At 41.6% G+C, this 7,416-nt stretch overlaps 1 long non-coding RNA gene across 1 annotated transcript; it reads right to left on the reverse strand.

Moving 5' to 3' along the window:
* Positions 1 to 633: 633 nt before the first annotated feature.
* On the reverse strand, positions 634 to 3,757 carry LOC147209188 (uncharacterized). The gene is made up of 4 exons (XR_015100186.1): positions 3,349 to 3,757; positions 1,527 to 1,689; positions 1,243 to 1,435; positions 634 to 711 (listed from the first exon to the last, which is right to left on the reverse strand). It is a non-coding gene; the product is annotated as an uncharacterized LOC147209188 (long non-coding RNA).
* Positions 3,758 to 7,416: the final 3,659 nt, after the last annotated feature.

Raw genomic sequence — 7,416 nt, forward strand, 5'->3', positions numbered from 1 at the left:
TAGGTTAAGACAAGTCATGTCACCTGAAACACACTCAGGTTTTTCAGGTCTAAAGAAATATGAGGACATGACGACTGAAATCATGGAGAGTCCATGTTTCTGATTTATAACTTCTCCTGCGTTTGTCAAAGAAAGCTGTAAACTCAAAACTGGTATATAATGATAAGACGTAGTAACCTGTTGTAAGGATGAAGCGGATCTCTCACTCCCTTCTTGGTCTCCAGAAGGTTCAGTCAGGATCCCGTCACTTGGTATCTGCAACATAACAACATTACGGTGTCAAAATATTCAGCATTCTTCATTCTGACCAATTAAGAAATGAATAAACATTATTTCTCATTGAACATAGCTCACAGGAGAGTTTGGGATTAATATACCACACTGTAGAAAGTTAACACTGTTCAGTTCTGTGGAACAGCAATATGGGGACATTCGAACACAGGCTCTCCAGAGTTAGGTTAAGACAAAAGTCATGTCACCTGAAACACACTCAGGTTTTTCAGGTCTAAAGAAATATGAGGACATGATGACTGAAATCATGGAGAGGCCACGTTTCTGATTTATAACTTCTCCTGTGTTTGTCAAAGAAAGCTGTAAACTCAAAACTGGTATATAATGATAAGACGTAGTCACCTGTTGTAAGGATGAAGTGGATCTCTCACTCCCTTCTTGGTCTCCAGAAGGTTCAGTCAGGATACCAACATCTGGTGTCTGCAACATAGCAATATTACAGTATCAGAAATATTCTAAAAAGTATTCTTCAGTAACTGAAGAAGTATGAGGGCATGACTGAAATCATGAAAAGCAACATTATACCAACCATAGAGTGTCAGAAATATGTCGTAGTTATATGACTTTTGAATAAATTGAACTACTTTTTTCAGTGACCACATTCACAGCACAAGTACTGTGTTGTACAGTACTCTTTATGGTACTTACCACTGTACAGCTCTGATAGCTAACAATTTCAGGACATCAGACACGACTGAGTTCAAATAATAAAGACAACACCCGAAACATACTCTTTCAGACTAAATCAATGTAATGACTGAAAAATGTGGAGTCCATGTTCCTGTCTTTGAATTTCTGTTGACGTCAAATAATCCTCTAAAACAGACACTTGTGTTAACTTTTAAAAGGTAATAAACTGTTGATGAAAATGATATTTCACTCACCTATGAAATATAATGATTTACTTATTAGATCTGGTTGTCTACAGGTGTATATTCAGGCATTACTTACCAGTGCTCTCCATGCCCACTGAGAATCTCCATAGTCATAGGTTATTTCATTCCCTGCTTCGATATTTTCAATTGCAAACAAGCAAAGATGAGGTTTATCCTGGATTGTCAGCTTTTTCATTCTACAGTTTGGGCCTTTGTGAGCATCATTGACAAGTCGACCTAATGAACCATCTTCATGGGAGGAATCAATGCTGAAATTGAACAATGAAACATGAAATGTTTTTCCAGTAAAACTACAATGTTGTACAGAACCACATGATGTTTTTCTAGATCTTGACTTACCACCATGTGCTTCCTTTCCATTCAAAATCAAACAGGAAACAATTTTGCTTCTCTGTGTACTTTTTCTGTCTCTTGTCTCGTTCATAACTTGAGATTAACTCTCCACGGTACTCAACCACAAATAACCCCTTTTCGATTGGTTCACTTGTAAATACACCACGTCCTAGGACACGAAAAGTTGACACTTAAATGTTGATTAATACAATCCAAATCAGGCTTACACAATGCAGTTAATCAGATATTCACAAATACATGCAGACCAAAAAATAAAAATTTAAAGAGGGGAAAAAACATGTTTAGTGGTACGATAACAAAATAATTCCATGTAAAACTAAAAACAATTATCAGAATCGCTGATAATTTTCTTTAGCAATTTGTATCAGCACAAAATAATGTGGCTCCTTACATCAGAGTTGTTTACATTGCTTGCCTTCAATTGAACAGAATGTATGGAATAGCAAAGAAAAATACCAGCGGTTTGACCGACAGTTTGACTAAAGTGATCATCATAAGTCAAGTGAAGTACCATTTTTCCTCAATGGATAACATTCGAAACCTAATTTCAGTTCCTATACTATTCCACTCCAAACTGCATTATATGGTTGAGGGAGAGAAAGAGAAGAGCAATAAGGTCAAAAAAAGGATGGGCAGCAATGTTGGTAATGCATTACCACCATAGTTTTTATTTTGGTCACAGGCAACCTAATGCGGCTGCACAGTGTGCGACTGGTTGGCACGTCCGCCTCACAGTGCCTTCTTGTGTGGAGTTCTCCCCATGGCTGCATGGGTTTTCTCCGACTACTTTGGTTTCCTCCCACATTCCAAAAACATGCAACGTAGTAGGTTCACTGAACTCACTAAATTGTCCCTCGGTGTGATTGTGAGGGTGAATGGTGGTTTGTCTGTGTGTCCTGTGATTGGCTGGCACCCAGTTCAAGTTGTACCCTGCCTACTGTCCGAAGACAGCTGGGATCGGCTGCAGCACAGCCAGGCCCGTATTAGTATAAATGGGTTTGAAAATGGTTGAATGGGATGTTTTTTTTAATCTGATTAACTGTGCGTTTCTATTTTTGTTATTTTCTCTTTGTAAATACAAACGCAACTCTAACAATTGTGGGAGGGAAAGGATTCATCTAATTTCTTTGTAAGCTGTCCTGGCGTTTCACACCTCCGATCTCCAATCAGAAATCCCACTGAGCAATATACACCACTGCACATAGAAAAGATACATTATGACTAAAATAAAAATTAAGCAATCAACAATAATAGTCATAATGATAATGACATACATAATTCCTGTGACCATTCTTTCAGTTTTAAACTAAGTAGAGACCTTTGATGGGCAGTACAAATTGCTGATAAAAATGTGGATTTGTCAAACAGCTACCACAGCCTTCTTCAATCAGGTGAAATAGGCATTGTGAAGGAAGTTTGAAGGCATCTAATTTTCCTCGACTATTACAGATAGTATGCGTTTTTTATGAATTGTGATATTTGTTGAAGCACAATATTTTAACAGAAGCCGAATAATTTCTATTTCTATTTTTTCATTTCAAGATATTCCTAGTTCTACATGGCAATACAATATTCTCAAGAATTGAATGATAATGGCTGCTAAACATTCTCTTAAAAAGTACTTCAATTATTTTTGCTCCAATATGATCAATGGCATAAAAAAAACATGCTGTTGTTTATTGTGATATTTTTGGGGTAAATACAATGTGCGAATAAAATCTGTCACTGTGACAGGCTTTGGTTGCAGCTCTTGTCATGTGCGTGTGGTAGCCATAAGAATTAGATAGCAGGTAGATTGATAGCATACCTTTATAATCATTGATCCACTGGGCTTTCAAACAAGGCTTGTCGACTCCAGATAAAATAAAATGAGCAGCCTCAGATTCAGGGCTCAGTCTGGCTCTTCTTTGTGACATTATCACCACCAGTAAACATCTACAATGGAAAGTGAGAAGAAGTCAGCCAGACAAGCAAGCACAATACAATGGCAGCACTTATTTTGGCTCAGAAAGTACTGAGCCAAAGGAATATTATTTTCTTCCTCAAATATACAAAAATTCATTTCATCAAACATTTGCTGGTCAGATTAATAGATTCGGGCAAACCATTTGTCAGGCAGATAACAATGTAAAATTAAAATAGAGTAACACAATATTGTCTTGACCAAATGTACCAACAAAGCTGAATTCTGCTATAATTTCATTGCAAACGTTTGTTTGTTTCTTCATTGAAACGGTGTACAATTGAATCAACACAAGAATAAACAGTGTAAATACACCAGACTTAGCATAAAGGCTAGAAGTGCATGGCCCACTTTCATTAGGCTACCTGTACTAACTAATTTCAATTAACTGCAATCAAATAAAACAAATACTGCACTGAAATAAACATTTGGCACCAAAATCAAGTTCCACAGACTGTGTTGTCAAAGATTTAGAAAGGTTTTCTAGAACCTTGCCTGCAGGACATGTCCACATTACTTTTACTGGAAGCTTATTAGCATGCTAACGATCTAGCTAGCTAGCTGTCTAATTGAATGACATTACCTTTGGTGGGCACTGTTAAACACGGTTATATTGAACAAAGTCTATGTTACAGTAAGATAAACGAAAAGGAATTGCTTACCAGGTGGTCATCCACGCGTGGTCGTGTTTGTTTCAGAGAGTTTAATAGATATCTGGCTGTAGGATTGTCTGGCTGCTTCACATGTTGGGTTTTGTGTGACTGCTAATTGAAGTGACTTACCAGGACGAGGGCGGGGAAAATGTGTGAGTCAGTCCGAAAAAGATGACATATGAGGTCCTGCACAATGACGTCACTGAAAGTGTGTTAAAAGTGTGTTAAGGTACCGAAGTTGGCCACTAGTTTTCCAAATGAAAAGTGAGTCGAAAGTTAAACACACTTAAACACACAATTTCTGAAAATTGTGCTCTTTCAGGACATCACTTATTTTTGGTGTGGGAGTATCCTCGTGAGCTCTAGAGTAGTGTAGACTGCGTGGAAATATGAGGACGCGAAAAATGTCCTCATTTTTCCACAGGTCCTCATTGTGAAGGTGTGTTATCATAAAATTGTCCTGAGATGTCATGAATACAAACACACACACACACACACACACACACACACACACACACACACACACACAGATAGATAATCCTGCTCTTTCCCTTATCTGAAAACAGAAGAGAAAAAGGAAGACGGGATTCCCTTACAGCGTGGAGACACATCTTATCTGCGAGCCCCTTTAAGCGTCTCGCTGTCTCCCCCGTCGGTGTCCCCCACTCACCCCCCCCCCCCCCCCCCCGCTGCATCCCTGCGTTGTTCTTGCCCTCTCTGGTTACTGTTAAAAGGCCAGAAGAAAGGATGGGCAGAAGAGGAGGGAAGGGAACCATGACGGCAGACAAAAGGGACCACTTAAAACTTCCCCAAGAAGTTGCTGAGTGTTGTTTGCATGCCACCCCTCCCCTGCCCCCACACACACCTCAAGCTCAGCTTCCCTTCTATTGGGGTGTCCCTCATCACCCTCCTCTTCAGCTTCTTTACCTCCACCAAGCATCGGTAGATTCAACGAAATAAAAATATATATCCGTACCCCCCTCCCCCCACACACACACACACCTCGAGTACGTGGCAGAGTACACGTGCACACGGAAGGTATTCCGAACAAACATCAGTGTTGACGCTGATCCATGTTTATGGTCCTTCTCGTACCTTTTAATGGGCTGCTCGCAGGCGGGGTGGGGGCGCGGGGGGGCGCTCAGGTCGCCATGTTGGCGTCGCCGCGGTCAGGACGTTTTGATGCAGGGACACACACACAAAAGGTGCGTTGGTGTGCAAACCGCCTCCTGCCATGTACAGTAAAGGCGGCGTGTCGAGCTCACTAATGATCCCCTCCAGGCTTGGTGGTGCCAGTTAACACCAACACATGTCTGAGGTCACACACACACACACACACACACACACACACACACACACACACACACACACACACACACACACACACACACACACACACACACCCTCAGGGGCACCGGAACACCAAATCCTGCTAATACACATTCCAGCATATAGCAACATTCAAAAGAGGTGAAGGGTCAGAGCCGTTGGCACCTTGTATAGGGTTTTACAGCCACACACGCACACACACACCGCAACACTTTCTCCTCTTAATCTCATTTCCAAGTTTCCCTCAACGCGCACACACACACACGCGCACGCACCCCTCATAAGATATGTTTTAATAGCAGTGTTTGCTGTCAGCAGCGTTTCCAAGGCCTTGTTTTACGGCTGCGTTCCCACACGGCTCCGCCGCGGGGCCACTGCTCTTTATCGTCTCGACCGTCTAACTTTGAGGAAGACGTTAACACGCCGACTTGCTTTCAATCGGATTCGTTTATCCGAGGTCTGTCTATCGGTACGTGTTCATTTCTCTCGCCGGCACTGCTTCCGGCACATGTCTGTGGCTGTCCCATTTTCGGTACAATTAGATTCCAGCATTCGAGTGTTTCCGGAATAACGTAATCTGCACGGGGCCTTCAGAATCAGTCGTGCTGGCTCATGTCATTTGAACTGTATGAGCAGTGGGCATGTTTCTTGAACCAATCAGCGGAGGTGGGTAGGAATGGGTTCCACATAGCATGTTGCGTTTACTTTACTGAAATTGTAGTTGTCAGGGTGTTTTTATTCTTTTTCTCCATCTACATTCTGATCGCTGCTTTTATTTGTACCAATTGTACGAACGACCATTTTGACAATCAATCATTTCGAGGCGGGGTTACCTTGTCACGTTTGTCTGTTTTGTTTTGTTTTCAGCCCCAGCTGGGCTGAAGTGCGGATTCTAGAAATACAAAACATTAATTGGTTTTTTGTTCAGAATCTGACATTAATAACCTTTTGGAAACTGAGAACTACCGATTTAATCCAAATGATATTCATTAATCTGGTGATGGTTTTTTTCATAATAATGAGGAAATTGATCAATATCAATAGGCAACACTTTATTTTTATAAATCTCTGACAGTGTTTGTTTTTTCAAATGATCACTTCCTCAGCACTCCCGGAAAATCCCATCACTGGTGTGCTATTTTTAAACAGGCCCGTGGGCTACTCATGTGTTCATGGGCACCGGGTTGGTGACACCCCCCACCCCCCTCATCCAAATCCTCAGAATTTCAGCCTCTCAACACTAAATATTCTCTGATTTTTGTCATCCTCCATGAAAGCGGACTGGTGAGCTTTGTGTTGAATCCAAATAAGACAATTACAAACATCTGCTTTTAATTTGGATAGCCATGATCAACATTTGTCTATTTTCGAACATGTTGCAGACCACACCAGTAAGCGGAATCCTCATCGATTTGTTTGCGCTTTTTTTTCCCCCTGCACTGTCACTTTGAAATCGGGTCCTATCAGAGTCTGTGATTCATCAAAATCATTAATTATCCAACGGAAGTTGATCATCTTGACCTGAATTGTAGTGGAAATGGAAGAAAATCTCATTTGAACAAAGACGTCGGCGTCCCGCTCTGGTTTTATTGCTCTCCGCAAATCAAGACGTTAACCTTTTTTTCGCCCTCGTAAGGTTGCCGGCCATCAATAAAAGTATGATTTTCCTGTCCGACGCTGTCGTCGCCTTGTCGCGCGGCCAGACAAATATCTGTGGCCGGTTCACGCTCGGTAGCCTGAGATTTTTTCCCTTTCCGCTCCCCAGTTCACGTCCCGACCACCGAAAAGCCGTAGACGCCTTTTGTCAGCATCCGTGTCGGGCGGCGCAGACGGTTCGAGCGCTTTCCGGGTACGCTCATTCCTGTCACGATGGGGCCGGCTTACTGACTTGATCTTTTAATCAACTGAAGCTTCACTTTCCTGGCCGTGC

The sequence above is a fragment of the Hippocampus guttulatus genome, chromosome 2, assembly GCF_054856545.1.
Source record: "Hippocampus guttulatus isolate MCC_2025c chromosome 2, RoL_Hgut_1.0, whole genome shotgun sequence".
NCBI lineage: Eukaryota > Metazoa > Chordata > Actinopteri > Syngnathiformes > Syngnathidae > Hippocampus > Hippocampus guttulatus.